General features: G+C 33.6%; 1 long non-coding RNA gene across 1 annotated transcript in view; it reads right to left on the bottom strand.

The window, feature by feature from the left end:
* Positions 1 to 7,180: 7,180 nt before the first annotated feature.
* Positions 7,181 to 21,083, bottom strand: part of LOC121479534 — a 79,963-nt gene continuing 66,060 nt past the window's right edge. The window contains exon 4 of the long non-coding RNA XR_005984746.1: positions 7,181 to 8,969. This is a non-coding gene — a long non-coding RNA (uncharacterized LOC121479534). The remainder of the gene's footprint in view (positions 8,970 to 21,083) is intronic.

Here is a 21,083-nt window from a genome sequence, read left to right on the forward strand (position 1 = left end):
AGATTAATGGAACATAATAAAGAACCCAGAAATGGACCTAAAACTTAATGGTCAATTAATCTTTGACAAAGCTGGAAAGAAAATTCAATGGAAAGAAACAGTCTCATCAACAATGGTGTTGGGAAAACTGAACAGTAAGATGCAGAAGAATGAACCTGGACCACTTTCACACACCACAGACAAAAATAATTCCAAAACGAATGAAAGACCTAAAAGTGAAACAGGAAACTATCAAAATCGTAGAGGAAAACACAGGCAGCAACCTCTTTGACCTTGACTGTAGCAACTTCTTACCTGACACCTCACCACAGGCAAGGGGGAAAAAAGCACAAATGAACTACTAGGACTTCATTAAGATAAAAGTTTCTGCCTAGCAAGGGAAACAATCAACAGAACTAAAAGCCTACAGAATGAGAGAAGATATTTACAAGTGACATGTCTAATAAAGGGTTGGTATCCAAAATCTATAAAGAACTTATCGAAATGCCTAGGTGGCTCAGTTGCTAAAGCATCTGATCCTGATTTCAGCTCAGGTCATAAGCTCAGGGTTTCAAGATTGAGCACCAAGCTGGACTCTATGCTGGGTCTCAAGCCTCCTTAAAATTCCTTGTCTCCCTCTCCCTCCACCCTTCCTCACTGCTTGCATGTGTTCTCTCTCTCTCTCTCTCTCTCTCTCTTTTCAAAGATTTTATTTATTTATTCATGAGAGACACACACACAGAGAGAGAGAGGCAGAGACACAGGCAGAGGGAGAAGCAGGCTCCATGCAGGGATCCCAACATGCGACTCGATACTGGGTCCCCAGGATCACACCCCAGGCTGAAGGCAGCGCTAAACTGCTAAGCCATCCAGGCTGCCCAATGTTTTCACTCTCTTGATCTCTCTAAAAAAACAAACAAATAAATAAAATGAACATAGCAAGTTCAACACCCAAAAAGCAAATAATCCAGTTAAGAAATGCTCAGAAGACATGAATAGACACTTTCCTAAAGAAGACATCCAGAAACACCTGAGTGGCGCAGCGGTTGAGCGCCTGCCTTTGGCTCAGGATGTGATCCTGGGATCTGGGACGGAGTCCTATATTGGGCTCCTTGCGGGAAGCCTGCTTCTCCTTCTGCCTGTGTCTTTGTCTCTTTCTCTCTCTCTCTGTCTCTCATGAATAAATAAATAAAATATTTTAAAAAAAGAGAAGACATCCAGATGGCTAACAGACACATAAAAAGATGCTCAACATCACTCATCATCAGAGTTAGATTTTTAAAAAGCTGAATTACAAAAAGATTAACCAAATAGTTCCCATAATACTATGATAAGGTATCTATAAGTTGAGACAAAGCCAAGTCTTATCGATTTTTGCCATTAATAAGTATCCATTGAACAGTTATCCTGTAATTGTCACAACTTTGGATACTGACAACAAGACAAATGATAATACAGTTCATTTCACAAATAGGCATTATGTGGCTAGCTATAAGGAGCAGATTTTGTAGGCATAAAGCCAATGAAATTCTCCTACTCTAAGAAAGGTATGCAGACATATTCAAAAATGGCTGTGGACCCAGAGGGAGATTGTAGATTTGAGCCGATTGTGAGCCGATTCAAACCAGATACATAAAGGCCTTGTATAATAGTAGCAGAGGCACAGGCTCTCAGCAACCATGTGGGACAGGTCCCATCTGAAGCAGGTGCAGAATAGAACCAAGATAAGAAGCATTTCGTGAAAAAGAAAGAACATCATACTTAATGATGAAAGACTGAAATCATTGCTCATAAATTTAAGAACAATACAATGTTGTTCCTTCTTGCCACTTCTATTCATCATTTTACTGAAGATTTTTTCAGGGCACTTAAGTAAGAAACAAATCTGAAAAAGAAAAACAAAGAAGCCACATTTCCCATTTCAGTACCTACTATAACGCTACAGTGATCAAGACAAGATGCTTTCTGAATAATGACTATATATAAGACAAAAAATAGAATTTAGAATCCAGAAATAAATCTTTATACTGATTTCCACAAGGTGTCAAGGAAATTCAATGGGGAAAAATAAATGATTATTAAATAAATAATAAATGATGCTAGGAAGACTGCATATTCACATCCAAAGAAATTAAGCTGGACCATTTGTCTACCCCACATACAAAAATTAACTAAGCAAGGATCAAAGACCTAAACATAAGGGCTAAAACTTTGATAAAAGCACAGATATGGTACATCTGGGTGGCTTAGTGGTTGAGCATCTGCTGTGGACTCAGGATGTAATCCCAGGATCCTGAGATGAATTCCCATTTCAGGCTCCTCGTAGGGAGACTGCTTTTCCCACTGCCTACATCTTTGCCTCTCTCTTTGTATCTCTCATGAATAAGTAAATAAAATCTTAAAAAATAGATAGGCATATTTACAAAAAAAAAAAAAAACTTAAATAGCAACTGAAAAAAAATATAGAAGAAAAACACCCTCAACTATCAGGCACATATTTTTTCTCACTTTTCCTTTCAAATGTTCTAGGAAAAGACTGAGCTATATAAAATCTTTCAAAATATAGCAAAGGTAATATTAATGCAATTGATCTCATAGGATAAATATTCCATCACCATTTTTTATGCAAATGCCATTCTTAATGTAGTGTGTTATACCTAATTAAAAAACCTATGGGTCAGTCTAGTTCTCAAATGTATATGAGTAAAACAAATTAAACTCACATTATCTTTATTCTCATCCTCATCATTATATGTAGGAATTCCAGTTCCCAGCAAGACACTCCCACTCCAAAATTTTGCAAAACTTGTAAAGTGTGTCTTACAGGCTCACTGTGGTGTCTGCTCTTGGGGATGGCATTTACTTTGCCACTTCTCTCAGGCTGACGAATTACAGCCATGTTCTGAGGCTGCTCCAGTGCCAAGCAATGCATACTCCTGGAAATAACTGGTGGTATCAGTGTTTTGACAAAAAGCAGGACAACTGTTGCCATGACTCAGAGGTGGAGCTATAATGGCTTATTTGTTATTGCTACAATGTGATCTGCTGACCCAGCCCATCACAGGGCTAAATCAATGTAATAGTCTGTGGCAAAGGGAAGGAAAATTGGGGTTTCCCCTTTGGTTAACATGGATAGAAATATTAAAAAAACCCACAAAACCTAGTGATGCTTTCATATCATTTTGTAATGTAAAATAATAATTAATTTGGTTTCTTGAATGTATAATCCTTCTTCCCCCGAAACCCAGATACAGGGTGAGAACATGGTGTTCTCCTACCTAGTGGCTACACGGGATTTTTTGTTTATTGTTTCTGTAAAAGCTCATCCTACCCGATCCCCTTAAGTTTTATTCTCCCCACATCTTCTAAAGCTCTGTATGCAAACAGATTTCAGCAAAGCCATCTTAGAATCCATCTGTTTCTGAAGACAAAAGTTCAAGCCACATTTCCTTCTATGGGCCTAATTAAAAATTAATTTGAATGGTGAAGAAGAGCATCGCTTGATCAAATAAATATAATTCTAGAATATGCAATTTTTCATATCATACAGTCTTACAAAGAAAAAACTGTATTCTATATTTCATTATTTGACATACAGTAAATTTTATTATTTATTTTCTATCATCCCCAACTAAAATCAAAGATCCATGATGAAAGAACTTTTCACTTTTCTTTTGCTTGTCACGTAATAAACTGACAGGCAAACATTAAATATGCATTTGAACAAATGAATGCTAACATACACTCTAAAAATGAGTAAGCTAGTTAAGCGTTAGGATTACTTGTAGATAAGTAAGGACTTGCTACTAGAATGGAGAAAGAAGGGATAGCGAATACATAGTAGTTAAAATTATGCTTAAATATGAGTGACACAAAGCGTGAAATGACATTGGGAAAATAGCATTTTTTACATGATATATTTATAAAAATCAGAAAGTGGTGGCATGTTGCTGAAAAAATACAAAAACTATAGATTTCTTCTACATTCTTGCTTGGTGCTTTGTTTCTGTTCCTAAGGCCAAATCATTATTCAAGATGTCTCCTCCACGTTCAGCAATCACAAGCTATTCCAGACAGCACAATGGAGGTAGCTGAAGAAGGGATTAGCCCTTTGTTGAAGGAGATAGTAATATCAGAAGAAATATTGTAGGAAAGATGATGATTAGCTTCACTTAGTGCATATTGAGTTCAGGGCACTGACATTACATAAGTGAAACCCTCATGAGTGAAGTAGTAAATGGACATTAATGAGCCAGTTTTATTTTGAAAAAATATTTTAGGGTTGACCATATTTAACACTAAGAAAAGATAAAATGACCAAAGAGATTCCACTAGTTTTAAAGCTTTTAGTTGAAGAAGCCAGCGTTTTATTCAACTTTATGTTACTTATGGTACACAGTGCTTTGTATTTGGTATATCCTAAAATACAAACACACACACACACACACACACATATAATGAATGGATATAGATTATTGTTCTAAGCAAAGAAATATCGATTAGTACCAAGTAACAGAGTGCATTTCACACTCATTACATGTTAAATAAACTATAGAGCATATAAAGTAACCCAAGGCCTGGATCACTTCCCAATAATCCAAAAAATTTAGGGGTGGGATATAGCCTAGTTAAAAAAAATCTATTCCCACTAATTAATAAAATAAAATAAAATAAAATAAAGCCTTTGGTGAATACTTAAAAATAGCGGAATCTGTTTTGACATTGAGAACCTTTGAGAGACACATTGTTTGACATGACACCAAAATTTACCTGATAGGAAAATGGCTGAATCATCATACTTACCAAATATGATTTCATTATTGTTTTAATGTGATTGGACTACAGAGTTTGCATTAAAATTGAAAAAAAAATTATTTACAAAATATATTAAAATGTTGAACCTTTGCAGAGATTAGTTTTCTTACAATCTTACAATTGGTTTTCTTACAAGAGAGGTAAAACTTGCTATTTTCACATGACTTTCCAAAATTTAACTTTAAAATGACCACCCAATAACATGCATCACAGCATAAATTAATTAAATTAATATTTAGCTTTAAAATTAAAATGTAAGAAATTAACTATTTGAAATTATTTTTGTAGTAAACATATCAAGGACTATTTTTTCTTTTATATCTCTTACTTTCACTGAAGTACAATATATATTCCCCTCTTTGTTAATATGATTGAGGGACTCATTATATTTTATGCATAATTTGGGTTTGGGTTTGTTTATAATTATGCTTTGAGATAGAAGAAAAATGCAATCTTTCAAATGCTAAAATATGGAACTTGAATTTATTCTTATAAATAAATAACTTAGCTTTCTAAAATTACATTATTTGGGAGACAGGAATCATCTCTATGGTTTAACATAAGTTGTCACAAACTGTTATGACACATTTTATGAGGTTCTTTTGCATTTTTTTCTCTTACTCACTTGAGGATTGGATACATCTGGCAGCTCATTTATGTCAATGACGTTTATTAATCACTTCCCATTATTTCAGTTATGATGTATGAAGGCTTTCACACTTGTGAGATTTCAAAAGTATCTAAAACTGATGATTCCCATTTCCTCATTTAAAACCTATTATGAAGTGCTCTCCTGAGAAAACAGCCACCTGTGTCCAGTTAGAGCTATGGTCATTTAGAATTCCTGGTTGTAGAGCTGAAATTTGTTTACTTCCCATCCCTACTTTTCCATGATGATGCCCTTCAACCAAATTGGACTCATTTGTTATTAATATAGCTTTTAAAGTAATTAATCACTTATCACATTAAAAATCAACTCTCTTTACATGCTATTTCTGTTAATTTTTGAATTGGCTGAAGTCAAGGAACCAAATAATATATGATATTCTACAAACAGAATATAGATATTCAAGCTTTCATAAATCAATATATCTTCAGATTTGTGTATTTATTACAGAACTAGCTTGCATAACATAAAGGTATAGCAAGAGGGAAGAGGTTAGGTCAAATAAATATCAGATCACAGAAAAACACTTTTTCAGATAGGTTATATAATTCATTTAACAAAATAAAGAAGTAAAATATAAATGGATAAAAAGATCACTTGAACATCATATATTCTCCATCTGCCCTCCAGCAATTGATAAATACATTTGAAATACTTTTCTTTCTCTCCATATTCAAGTGTATATATAATTAGAAAAGATTGATGATGGATAAAGAGAAGATAATGTTACAAAATGAGATGTATCTATGTAATTAATCTTCAAAATTTTCAACACATAATAATCAAATCCCTAGTTAATGAGAACTAGCAGCAGCACATTATAAGTTTCATGTGCATGAAGTAGGTATTTAGTGATTTTGTAGACATTATGATTTTAAATATTTATAATAATGTGAGGATAATTATTTGAAAAGTAAAGTAGAAATTAAAACATTTTTAAAAGGTCTGCACAAAAAGAAGTGCAGAGAGTGACTTAGAAGTCACTTAGAAGTGACTAAGAAGTTTTACATAAGTCCATATCACATCAAAATTAAGAATGATCAAAGCACCAATATTTCAGGATACTTATTATTAACTATTACATTTCATGTTTATCAAGCTGTGTTTGGTCAAGTAGTATAAATTTCATCTTTCACCTACACTGACATGAATTATTTACATTTATTATCTTAAGCTTATACCTTACTACTCAGATTATTCCCAGTAAAGAGTATAAACAAAAATGAGTATGCTTAAGCCTTAGAAAGATCAGAAAATCCTTATACCTAAAACAGAACTTAGAGTTCAAGATAATTTTTTTTTCAGCTCAAGATAATTTAATGTGCTTAGCCATTTGAGCTAGAAATAGTTTACAAATGAGATGGGAGTGGTTCATATATATATGTTGACAGGAATCATGATATATCTTCAGAAAGGCATCAGTAGTTATAATGAAAAGATACAAAATAGGCTGGGACCTATTCATTTGTAACAGCATGAAGTAAAGGCATTTTTGATGACAGGTGAAAACAAAAATTGAAAAGTCAAATCTTCAGCAGTAATTTTGCCATTTGTTGAAAAGTACATAAATTTTGATTTTTGAAGTGAGATTAACAAACCATTTCCCTTCCACCACTTCATTAAACAATCTCTTAAAACATCTAATCTGCGTTGTCCTGATCCTAAGCATTCTAAGTAATTTTACAGTGAATAATTTTACTTTTAAATCTATAGATTTACAACATTGGAGCTGCCTAAAGTAATTCCAGATATCAGTGATATTTCTGGGGATATTGAGTTGTAATTAGCAAATTTGAATTATGATTAATGTTGTCCCTAGAAATCTTTCCTTAAAGCTTTATACGTTTAGTAAAATAATGGTCTCATACTAGGACCCATAAATCTGATAGTCTCACTTTGTTCATATGAAACTTGTAAGTTGCTGTCAGGCAAAAATTATTTTTAAATGCCAGAGTTGAGGGAGAATTGCAACATTCAAATAATGCAAGAGTTATGAGATTTAAGAACCAGACTTCAAATAGAATGTGGCTTGAGAATTAAAAAATACAAACGACTCTAACTACACTAACTACATCATATTTGAAAAAGAAAATGTTTACTGATTCTGAAAAAAGGTTCAAAAATGAATATGTGTTTACCATGAGATCAAGTTGGGAGGACGTTCCTGGACAATGACATTCCTTTGAAGGCCTGTATTAAATCTCTTTTTTGTTGCTAGTTAGTGGTATGACATTAATCTTGGGCAAGATATGAAGTTCAGTGAACTTCAGTTTACTCAACTGTAAAACTGAAATAATCATAGTATCTCCCATATGGGTACTAACCATTATATACTATATTTAATCTGGAATACATAGTAAACACTCAATAAGTAACAGCAGTTTACTAAAATGTACAAAATTCTGTTACATGGATCTTCCAATTCCACATTATTTCTTTTTGTAATGCAACTTTAAGATACATTCAGTGAGTGATAATGGAAACCCCTGAACCTCCTTCATAGCTTTCTTCAGTTTTGTTTTAATGTGTTTTGACTATTCTGATTCTTTGATCTGTCATGGAATTTAGAATTATTAAGTTCCAAAAAATTCAATTGGCATTTTGATTGATATTGTATTAATTTGATGAGATTTGCTTTCCTTGTAACATACCTTATTGAGGACATAGTGATTTTCTCTTTACCCAAATCAAGTAATACACATACATATTTAAATTGATATTTTCAATAATATTTAATATACATTCTAAGTAATATTTTTAGTTTTTTTGTTTTGGGAAATGGAAAAACTAAGTCATACTTTTGAATTTAAATTTAAACATATATGTTTGTTTAAAATCCCAAGTATTAAAATTCCAAGTATAAAAGAGTGTAAAAAACAGAAAAGTAATTTTAATTCATTATTCTATTACTTCTTTTTCTATATTCTTTAGTCTTTCTCAATATTTCCATAAAGTCATTCATTTTTCAGGCTTTTTGTGTAACCTTTCAAAATATATTTTCTCAATTCTTCCCTTTAAGCTAATTGTTTTGTTAATATAGTTATCAAATGAATCATCTTGAATATTAGAAAACTTTATTTCATTAGAGATATCTTATATATTAGACAAGACCTCATTTTTCCTCAATTTGAGCTGTTATTCCTCTTACTACCTGTTTGTTATCTATATTATCACCATAAATGGGTGCATTTCTTAGGAAACAGAACATGATAAAAGAATACCACAGCTGCATCATCTACACTATTGAGTATAGAGAGCAAATTGTTTCTCTACCAACTGTACACTCGACGTTGTTAAAAAGACCAAATTTATTTGACCCTACAGCTGAGACTGTGATATAAAAATACTTCCAGTTTTCAAGTATTTTGGTGGGGATACAAATTGTCTCAATACATTAACATTCTATGGGGCACCTGGGTGGCTCAGGTCATATCTTATGGGTCTTGGGGGAGTTTGCTTGAAGATTCTCTCCTTTTGCCTCCCCATTCTCCATGCTGGTGTGCATACTCTAAAATAAATATATAAACATCTTTAAAAAATACATTAACATTGTAAATGTATATTATAAAATATTTCCAAAGACTGTAATATAAAATTAATATTTATAAATTGCTCTTTAGCCACAGAGGTATGCAGTTATCTCTTACATTGCTCTATTGTAAACCCAGATATAAACAAGCAGTAGCAGTATTCCCTAATCAGAGTGATAAGAAGCATATATTTTACTTATGTGTTTTTTCTTTTATAAGTAACAATCCTATAATTTGTTTTGTGTACTTTTTTCAGTTTTATTCTGGGAATGCATCTCTTCTAATAGATACTTTTCCTACCCTATGAATGTTTATAGGAACAATATTAATGATTGCAAGTTCATTAAATGGTTGAAAATCATACTGCATTTGTATGATGTACATGAATTTCAAAAATATATAAATGTTTTAAAAGTATAATCATAGTTATTTCCTTATTTGTGTTAGTTTTGCCTATCTTTTTTAGCTGTGTGTATGTGTTACACATTCTTTTATTTCCTTTGCTCTAATTCTATTGAGTCTCAAGAATATTTTCAAAGACTATACAGAAAATTCAAACTGAACAGAAAATTGATTTAAAGTTATATGTTCCCCTCCTTTAACCCATATTAATAGCATGTTCTGTGATTTTTGTTTTATTTTTTGAGGCAAATTCTCATCGTCTTTTTTTCTAGTATCTTTAATTGGCACTGTCTGTCAAAGCAGCCTACTGGGTAAAGTGCTCAAACCTGAAGAGGCTTCTTTAAAGCATTTTGCAAGAAGTTCAGTTATTATAAGCAATCTACAAAATTCAACAGGACTGTATGAGAGAATGTAATATACTTAGCTTGCTGACAAGTAGGATGTGTATGAAGGGAACACCTATATTTATTTTACTGGTTTTTCCTCTCTCGTTTTTCCTGCCTAATAATCAGTTACTTGTTTCTTTTATAATTTTCATCTGGAACACACATGACACTTAGGAAACAAGAGTGAAAACAAATCACAGATAAGAATGTGGCCAAATAATAAAAATTGTGCTCATTTTGCATTTCATTTGTGTATGTTGTCTTTAATCATGTTTATTTACTACTGACTTCTTAAATTAACTAGAGGATGTTCTTCAGTGCAACCTGTGGCTGTGAATATAAGCAGTAACTCATGCAGGGGCACCTGGGTGGCCAGTTGGTTAAGCAGCTGCCTTCTGATCAGGTATGATACAGGGGCCCTGGGATCTAGCTCCACATCAGGCTTCTTGCTCAGCAGGGAGCTGTGATCTCTTTCCTTTGTGATCTCTCCCTTTCCTTTGTGATCTCTCTCACTCTTATTCTCAAATAAATAAATAAAATATTTTAAAAAAATAGTAACCAATGTAAATAAGCTGTCTTTTCTAATCATTTTGACATGCTCAACTAACAATGTTATGATAGAAAATGGATCTAATGCAATAAACACAAGGGAAAGAAGGAAAGAAAAGAGGGGAAAAGAGAGGAAGGAAGGAAGAAGAAAGAACAGAAATAAACTTCAAAAGTAATCAGACATGTTAATAAAGTGCTTCCTGGCAATTTTACTATCAGTCACCAAAATATCTTGGGAGTGATGAAAACTTGTGGCTTCACTATGAAAATGAAGAGCTCAAAATTGCTCTTCATTCTGCTCTTTCTTATATGCCTGATTTAAAAGAAAATGAGAATACAACCTAATATCATTTGTATTGCTAGTATTGGAAGAAAATTAAAAATATTTGTGCATTATAATGTCCCTTTTGCAACATTATTTAAATGCCAAATAAAAGTAAACTAGAAGGATGTATAATATAAAAATGTAAACATAATGAAAATCCATGTATTTATCAATTTTTGTTTCTACATGTCATGGTAAATATAGTTTTATTATTTTTTAAAGTTAGATTATTTGTTTATTTATTTATTTATTTATTTATTTATTTATTTATTTATTTATAAGAGATTGAGAGAGAGAGAGGCAGGGACACAAGAGGAGAGAGAAGCAGACTCCATGAGGGGACCCCGACGTGGGACTTGATTCTGGGACTCCAGGATCGCGCCCTGGGCCAAAGGCAGGTGCTAAATCGCTGAGCCACCCAGGGATCCCCGGTAATTATAGTTTTAAATGTTAGTTGGAAATGCCATGGTATCATTACTGTTATCAAAACATCAATCATTATATTCATAACATCATAATTGTCAGATATTTCATTGATAATTTGAGGAGAGTCATTTTTATTAATATGGATACTAAAAATATATACATTTCTTCATAATGTATATATATATATATACATACATATATATATATATACATTTCTTCATAATATTCAATGTCTCTTCATTTCCTGCATGTTGCAATGGATAATATTTTAAGATGTTTGGATAACCCATATAATAATTGTTTCAAACTTCTGAAAAGTTTACTAGATTTTACATGATTTAACAATTTATATGGGGAAAGAGGTTGTTTTCTCTTATTTAAATATCACTTCATATAATATTCACAATACTACACGTAGAATATTTAAAGCTCTGTATGAAAACCTGATTCAGGAGGGATAGAAAGTTGTGGACCTTCCTACCTTCTTCCCTTGGTTTTTAGCTTTTGCTCAATTTTTGATGCTCTAATACAAATAACTCTGCTCATCATTAGAGAGTATGAGTCCCAGCAGAGGTGCTATTACATGTTCTCCCAGTTGTTCTCTCACGTTTTAAATCCTCCTTACTATAATATTGGGGATAGAAAAACTGGTTTTGCTGTATGTTAAGTTTTTTTATTCCCTAAAGTCTGTGAACTTAATGAAAATATGAGGATAAAGGTGAATGACAGCATCTACAAAAGCTTCAGGAAATATATTTCAATGCATTTGAAATCATAGTCAATATAATAAATACTTCAAATATTTCATATAAAATCATGCAGTAACTGACTGCTTTCACACTACCTCTCAAGTACTTAGTTTGGTGGTCAATGTATGATTACATTCTACACTTTATGGGAAAAGATCCTTTTGCAATCTTGAGAGTTTTAAAAATTATTCCTTTGTGTTTCTCTTTGAGAGCAGACTTGTGGTCACTGAAGCCAGAGGGTGGAAGAGGGGAAATTGGAGAAGGTGGTCAAAAGGTACAACTTCCAGTTGTAAGAAAAAGAAGTCATAGGGATGTGTAAGGTACAACATGATGACCAGAGCTACCAACACTGTCTAACATATAGGAAAGAAGGTAAGAGAGTAAATCCTAATACTCTAATCACAAATTGAAAATCATTTTATTTTTTTTTTGTCACATCTATATGAGAAAATGGATTTTAGCCAAACCCATTGTGGCAATCATTTTACAATACATGTACATTAAGCCGTCAAGGTATATGCAGTGATATATGTCAGTTATTTCTCACTAAGATTAGGAAAATATTTTTTTAATGTTTTAATTTTGGGGGCAAAGTAACAATGGATATCTGTTAAGAAATCTTATAAGGAATCTGGAGATCATTGATAATCAGTGCAAGTTCACCTGCAATCTACATGTAAAGGTAAAATTCCAGGACTGTTAAATGAACAAACAAAAATATTCAATTATAGATAAAAAATGTAGAGAATTCTTTTTGGAAGTTTGGATGAAAAGAGAAGGGGAGGAGTTTGGTAGCTAAAAGCAGATGAGAGTTTGAAGGAGATCTCTTTTATCTCTTCTGGAACTTGTTACCAGTATGACCTTCCTTTTACTACCTAATTTTTTCTCTGATTAGAGGCCTTTGAGGGAAAATAAACACTTCTACAGTTCCTCTCTGAACTCTATTATGTGCTATCCTGCAAAATACTTGTTTCATCCGCTCGCAAACTGTATTGTCAGTAGAACATATCAAAATGCTATTCAAGGTTTCCTATGGCATTGCACTGGTTTCTTATTGCTGCTGTAAAAAATACATGTGTGTGTGTGGTTTGAAGCTACTAAGTCTGATATATATATAAATCACATAGCACTGCCTGATAGAACTTTCTGCTGTGATAGAAATGACCCTTGACAACCATGTATTTAAAGTGTGACTAGGGGCACCTGGGTGGCTCAGTCAACTAAGCGTCTACCTTTGGCTCGGGTCATGATTCTGAGGTCCTGCTTGTCTCCCCCTCTCTGCCCCTTCCCCTTCTCATGTGCTCTCTCTATTTCAAATAAATAAAATCTATCTATCTATATATATATATGTATGCATGTAAATATATATTTATATATGTGTGTGTGTATATACATATATGTATATATAAGTAGCTTCAAAGTACATAAGGTTATTATCTATAGTAGTTCCTGGACATCAGAAGTTCAACGCGGGTCTCACATATTAGACTCACATAGTGAATCCTAAAGTCAAGATATTAGTAGGTTCAAGCTGCCACCAGAGTCTCAGGGTCGGATCTGTTTCCAGCTTTTAGAGGCTGCCCACAGACTTTGGCTGGGGGCCCCCTTTCTACCAGCAATCACATCCCTCTGACCTCTGCTTCTGTCTTCACATCTCCTTTTCTTTCTTTCGTTCTTTTTTGTTTTGTTTTGTTAAAGATTTTATTTATTTATTCATGAGAGAGAGAGAGAGAGAGAGAGAGGCAGAGACATAGGCAGAGGGAGAAGCAGGCTCCCAGCAGGAAGACCAATGTGGGACTCCAGGATCACGCCCTGAACCAAAAGCCGATGCTCAACCGCTGAGCCATCCAGGCGTCCTTTTCTGAATTTCCTGTTTCTCTCCTTTTCTGAATTTCCTGTTTCTCTCTTTTCCATATAAAGATCTTTAATGATTACATTGGGCTCAGTGGGATAGTCTAGACTATTCTCCTCATCTCAAGATCCTTAATCATTTTTGCAAATTATATTTGACAGACATAGGTCATAAACATCTTGGGGCATGAGGAGGGGGGCACAAGTCTCTCTACCACATGATCTACCACATGATGCTTAACTTCAGTCACTTAATGCGTGACCTCAATGTTTTTCAGTTGTTCTACTCAACAGACCCACCTGACTTTACTTACTCTCTCAGGTTAAAAATTTGAATTTCATGAACTCCGTAGACTTCCTACTAAATTCGCACTTTTCAGCTGAGGAGATGAGTTGTGTAGAATTACCTCTCAATTCAGCCATTTTTCAGGGATTAGTGAAAAAAGTGATGTTACTGATTATTAATGAAGACTTTTTGTTTTCTAACCTCAAGAAGCTAGCAATGTTTACTCACTGAGGTTACTTTATAATGATCCTTCGGTTCTGTCTTCTCTCTTTCCTAAAAATTGATGTTTACCAAAACTTGTAGATACAGAAACAATGCATATAATTAGAGTCAGTGTTGTCATAAATCTTCATAATTATATAATTCACAAAAACTCTCAATTGTGAATAAAATAAATGTTTTCAGAAAGTAATGAAATTAACCCAAATAGAGAAATCAAAGATTCAAAATACTCTGTCCCTCCTAATTGTCTGAGAATGGGAGTCACTTCTCAGCCGACTCTCTCTTCCATTCTCTTGACCTTCCAGTGTTTCTCTCCCCCACCAGCCCCTCTTCCATCATCTCAGCAACAAATCTGGGGAGAATCACAAGTAATTCTGCATCCAGTGGAGTAGATCTCATTTTAGGCAAGTTGCATTTATGTAATTCCAATTTTTTATGGTAATTCTCTGAAACTAAAAGAGTCACCTCAATGTTTCCTATCCTTTAAAGTAAGTCAGTTCAGGTCAAATCTTTTTTTTTTTTTTTTTCTTTTTTTTTAAGAGAGAAAGAATGTTTGCATGTGTGAGCTGGGGGATGGCAGTGGGAGGGGAAGGGCAGAGGGAGAGGGAGAGAGATAATTTTAAGCAGGTTCCACACCATGTATGAAGCCTGATGAGGGGCTTGACCCCACAACCCTGAGATCATGACCTGACCTGAAATCCAGAGTCAGACATTTAACCCACTGAGCCACCTGGGCACCCCTCAAGTTGTATCTCCTTGATGAAACCAACCACAAATCTAAACTACATCAATCACTTTCTTAGTTTTCTTTTGGAAACACAAGTTACTTTTACCCACTTTGTTCTATACCCTCTAATATTGTTTAGGGTTTTAGGTGTGACTCTCCCTCTGAGGTCTCTGAGGCCAAAAGTATTAACTAATGTTTCTTATCAATCATATTACTCAAAAAGTTAAGAGCATCTCATTATGCAAACCAATGATATAGAGCTCAGTAATTTGTGACATATTTAATGTTCTTTCCTCCCCAGATATTTTTGCATTGCCTTAGGTAAAACAATATAAAAAACAACTTTTGCAGAAATAATTGAGTAACCTCTAGCTGAGTAATATTTATTGAAATATATTTATTCCCATAATCTGAGCATAAAGTGTTATGAAACAATCATAATCCTATCAATATTTTTAAAAAGAAAAAATCCTTTAAATTCTACTAAAATTGCCACTTTAAAAGTCGGTATGATCATTTTACTAAATATTCTTCTATTTACATGTAAAACCAACATTTCCTTAGGTGAATGTGATGAGAAACATTATCTATGCATTAACATTCAAAAATGCTGACATTCTTTCTAAGGAAATTTAAAGTAAAAGCAATTATTTCACATGTGGTGTTGTGAGACTTGGCTGCAATTGAAGTAAAATCTTCCTACACATTTACTTTATCATTTTGTTCAGAATGTGAAATTAGATACATGTAGATCCAATGTTAATGTTAAATTATTATTCATTTAAGAAATTCCAAATTTTGTAGATTTTATCTATTTGTTGTTGTTGTCATTGTAGATTTTATTTTAAGCAGTCTTTACCTACTGCATTAACATTTATTACAGATATACAGATATATATCTATAAAATAGCACTCAGCTTAGAAAGTTCAAATTAATACTTCATCGCTCATTCCGCAATAGCTCTTCATGCTTTTCAAAAGATGATCATAATGCAGAAAACATGCCAGCCTAATCATTGAAACAATTTTGTTAAATATCCAAAGAAGGTTTAATCAGGCTTGAATTTTTCCAACAATGCAGTCGGGGCACTGAATCAACCAGAAACATTTCTGTAACCTCTGTTCTGTTGAATCAATCTCTCAGATAGAAAACACTTTTACTTGACACCTTTCCTCATGTTCTGGCAAGATTGTGGCCACAGTTTTTCAGATGCAAATCCAATAGAATATATTAAACTTTTGGATGCTTATATTTTTGTGTCAGTCATTTTCTGTGGTTTGGGAATGTTTACCTGTATCAAAATAAATTAAAAAATCATTAAATGAAAAGTATAGTATAATACATGAAAATTTAATAATAATGTACTTAAATGCTTTTCAAGCTTAAGTTCAATAGTGATTGTATTCTGGTCCTATTCCAGAAAACCACATTGTTTTATTTTATCTTATTTATTTTATTTTATTATTTTATTTAATTTTATTTAATTTTATTATTTTACTTTACTTTATTATTTATTTATTTATTTATTTATTTATTTATTTATTTATTTATATCAGTGCTTATACGGTTTCTCACCACCTACACAGCTGTTGCCCTGGTCCAGGTCACTATGACATTTCACTTAGATTGCTGCAACAGCTCTTTTATTTATTTATTTATTTATTTATTTATTTATTTTATGTGTTAGCTAACTTTATTATGGTAATCATTTCACAATATATACATGCCTCAAAGCATTACATTGTATATACCTAAAGCATGCACAAAGTTATATGTCAATTTAATCTCAATAAAAGTGGAGAAACAAAAGAATTTTTAATAATAGAGAACTGAAAGACTTAATCATCTGCACATCCCATCTTGCCTGAAATGCTGAAGGAAATTTTTCAAGAAGGAAAACAAAATCAGACAAAAAGCCCAGTCTATACAAAGGACTGAAGAGTACCAGAAATAGTAACTATGTAGGAACATACAAAAACATTTTGCATATTATTTAAATCACTTTCAAAAATGATCAACTGTCTAAGGCAGAAATAATACTATATGGAAGAGCATGAAACATATGTAGAAGTCAAATGCATGACAATAATAGCACTAAGTCCAAGGAAGGAGAAATAAAACCTTGTATAGTGTTGCAAGGTTCTTTTACTACACAAATAGTGGTATAATTACCTGACAGTAGAGTGTGTTGCATTAAGGATATCTATAATATAAATGCTGAACCGTCCACTATTACAATACAACAAAGACATAGCTAATGTGTCAACAGGGGAGATGAAATAATTTTTAAATAATCAAAAAGATGTCAGAAAGAGGAAATAGGGGAACAAAGTAAAGACAAGATCTTTAGAAAATGGATAACATGATGGTAGATTATCCCATTAAATATAAATATTCTAAACACTTGCATTAAAAATGGAAATAAACAGATTAGATATAAAAACAAGATCCAGCTATTTGCTGCCTAAAAGAAACTCACTTTATTTTTGTTTTCAATTTGAAAATAGTTATTTATTAACTTACCAGATTACAAAAGTAATCCTAGTCGATACCTTAGTTCATCCTTCTAATAAGCCTATTGACCTAGTCTTCCCTGTTGTTAACATCTCCACCTCCTACAAAATGAGTGGTCTTTTTCTTCATGCCTCCTTATGGAAAAGACCATTTGAAGGGCCCTAAAAAGTTGTTTGCTTCTTTGAAACATTTTCCAACAGTACAGACCTTATGAGTCAGATCCTCCATGCTGATGATGCCATGTTTACGAAGAGTTTGAGCAATCAATGTGCTGTCCTCTGTCAGGGCAATTTGCTTCTTGTTGATTTGGCCATAACCATGCTTGTAGATCAAGTCATTCACCAACTTCAGGTTTGGGCACCCCCATGCTATACATGGTTCCACAATCCTTAGCATGTTATCTGAAGCTTGTCGAGCTTAACAAAGGTGCCAGTGAAGATCTGGCAAAGGCAAAGAAGCTGCAACACCTTTTGAGCCTCTAGGCTCACTCCATTGATATCCTGTTAACAAATGCCAATTTGGATTCTGCAAGTACCTAGAAGTTGCCAGGTTTTCTTGTCATCCTAGCCATCTGAATCTCAGTTCTGTGCATCCCCCCTTTATTCCTTGTGGTAATGCCTAGCTTTTTCATAGATAAGCCTCCTCCTTGCTTTTCAAAGCACCTTTTGGGCAAACTTCTTTCTCAGATCCTTGATCTTCAACACACTGCAAAATTTCTTTGCTTTTTTCTTAAGGATTTCTAGCACAGCAGGAACCTTCTTTTTCTTCTTTTCTGCACCCTCTAACTTTATTTAAATCTAATTGATATATTAGATCATTAAATGATGGATTTATTGCTAGAAGATCTCCTGTATCTTGAAGTTCTGAGGCACTCAATCTTTGGGATTGGTAAGCTCCACTTGTTTGGTCCTTGTATTCTGTAGTGATTTCTAAATCTTCAAGTATAAAATCTGAGAGTTCATATCCTGATCTATCGCTGCTGCAAGTTCTGGATTGAAAGTATCATCTGTGAACCTCAAGAGCAGGCCTTTATTCTCAATGGTGGTCCCAGGTTAAACTCAGGACCTCTTGGACTACAGTGAATTGCTCCAGTAGTCAGAAGACCAAAGGGTTCTTCCACAAGCTGACTCCCAAAAACACGGGTGGTGGAGCACCCAAGTAGGCCGGGAATGTGACCTAGGGCATCGTGAAACTTCCTGCGTGGAATACTACGTATTCAGAGAAAGCCTGGACTTGCCCATGCCACTCTTGCCGATGATGAGGATCTTCAGGGTAGTCAGCACGTCCTTGTCCATCCTGACCCTGCTCCGCTCTGAGCCCAGCTGGCCACCCGGGTCCGGTTCTCAACCCTTCCCCTGCAACAGCTCTTAAAACTACTCTCTGACTCCATTCTCACCTCTCTGCAATCTATTATCAAAAAAGCAAGCAGAGTGATTCATATAAAACAAAATTTGCATCATGTCACCTCACTATTCATAAGTTCCAGTGTTCTTCTATTTTATCAAGATAGAAATCAAGAGTTCTTCAAATACCATGAAGGTACTATGCGATGTCCACCCCAAATGGCATTCCCTTAACACACACTGTATACCGGCTGCACATTCCGCTTTACTACTCTCTCCTTTTCTCTGTCTACTCTGAACTACATTAATCTGTCCTGCTGTTTCTTAACCATAATATACTTGTTCTAACTTTATTGCCATTTCACATGCAGTTTCCTTTGCTTGATGCTCCCTTCAGTAAGATAAGTGTTACCATACTCTTCCTTGATGTCTCTACAGTATATCACTTATTAGTGTGGTCCACTACTTCTACTACACTGTTACCATATGAAATGTTCCCCCTCAACATACCCTGGCATTATCTCTCTAGTGTTTGCTTCAATTGTCTTCATAATGCTTATTGCCACCTGACTTGATATATGCTCGCTCGTTCATCTGCTTATTGCTAGGCTACTACCAAGATAATATGCAATGGATACATAATAAATATTTATTGAATGACTTAATAAATAAATACAAGAAAAGAGGGAGCTTTTCTTCTCTACCAAAGACTATGTGAAATCCAGCCAGCCACCTGTTTTTTGCAAATAAAGTTTTACTAGAACATAGCCACAAATTTGTTCTTGCATTTAGGGCAACTTCTGTATGACAGCCCCAGAGCTGAGTATGTGTGACAGAGGATGTTAAGTTAGCAAAGACAAAATAGTAACTGTCTGGGTCTTCACAGATAAACTTTGCTAACCATAATTCATATAAATGGTTTTTCTTTCTCTACATATTTTTTTCAAATTAGCAGGAGTAACTATTATTATAGCATTCGATATTTTCAGCACCAGATTAAAATTAGATTTTGCTAATCTGTGGGAACGAAGATTTATACTGGGTCAGGGGATGTGGTTTCAGAATCACAAATTTCACATAAAAATTGGTGACTATGCAAAAGGAGCCTTCTCTAGGAAGGTTCCCTAAGAATCTTACAAGATTTGAAACAAAACACCACAGGCTAGTCAGAGGAATTTAATCAAAGGAATTAGACATCATTGAAAAATAAAAGGAAAGCAATTTGGATGTAGGAGATGGCATTTCACTGAGAGATTCTGTTTCATCTTTCATCTTTCAGAACTTATGTGGAGAAGAACATGTGATATTTAGTTCTATTAAGCAATTAAATATTTAATGAGAAAGACTGCTAATTGGTAGGAAATACTCTCATTGATTGTTTCTTAACCAGTTAGTAATTGCATATAAAAGTCATATATTAGGGACTTAATGAGCAATAAAAATTACTTTGCCAAAAATGGCATATCATTATCACAGAATTTATGTTGTAGCCACCCTCATTTTCCCCTCTGGTTTTGAAACCTTAGTAGAGGAAAGAATGCTAAAGTTAAGTTGATGATTTGCATTGTTATTTCTAAGTCTGTTCAAGTGTTTGATTGGTAAAATCATCTATTCCCTAAAAATTCTGTTCTCAGATATAGAATATGATCAATTGTTTTTTTCCCCTAGTTCCCTGAAAAGGAAGTAACATGATAAAACAAGGAAAGAGAGGTTTCAAAAATGGAAATGGATGAGTCAATAATTCTATATTTATTCTTAGGAAATCAGTGCCATGATTAAATGAGTTTATTTAACAAACGGAAAATGCAACAAAACCACTTTTATTTCAAACTTGACTGAAGTTTTGTGATAATTCAGTCAAATGAATTCTCTCTTTTCGGTTAGTGAATTATTATGTGTTGAACAGATGTGCACTGGTTGCATAGGTTAAGAAATATAACTTTTTTGGCCATTCCATAAGCCTTTCCTTGTTCCCCAAACCAATCACAGCTCCTTTTTTCCTTCTGGTAGTTAATTATTATCCTGATATTCATAGAAATTGGTTCTTGAAATTTTTCTAATTTATTGAGCGTGTGTTGTATCATTAGCACCAGAATTAATTTTTACCCCTTTTTAGCTTGTTGTGTCTTTTACTCTACAGTTTAGATCTCTATCCTTTTCTCTTCTACTCTTTACAATTTATCTATTTTAGACGCTGTGAAGTTTGACCTGGAAGATTTCCCTGAATCCAAATTGGGGTGATTGCAAACTCAGAAAGCAGTTTAAAATGTTTCAGACAGACTTGACAGTCTTTATCCATGACAATGGATTC

The sequence above is a fragment of the Vulpes lagopus genome, chromosome 20 (assembly GCF_018345385.1).
Source record: "Vulpes lagopus strain Blue_001 chromosome 20, ASM1834538v1, whole genome shotgun sequence".
Taxonomy (NCBI): Eukaryota; Metazoa; Chordata; class Mammalia; order Carnivora; family Canidae; genus Vulpes; species Vulpes lagopus.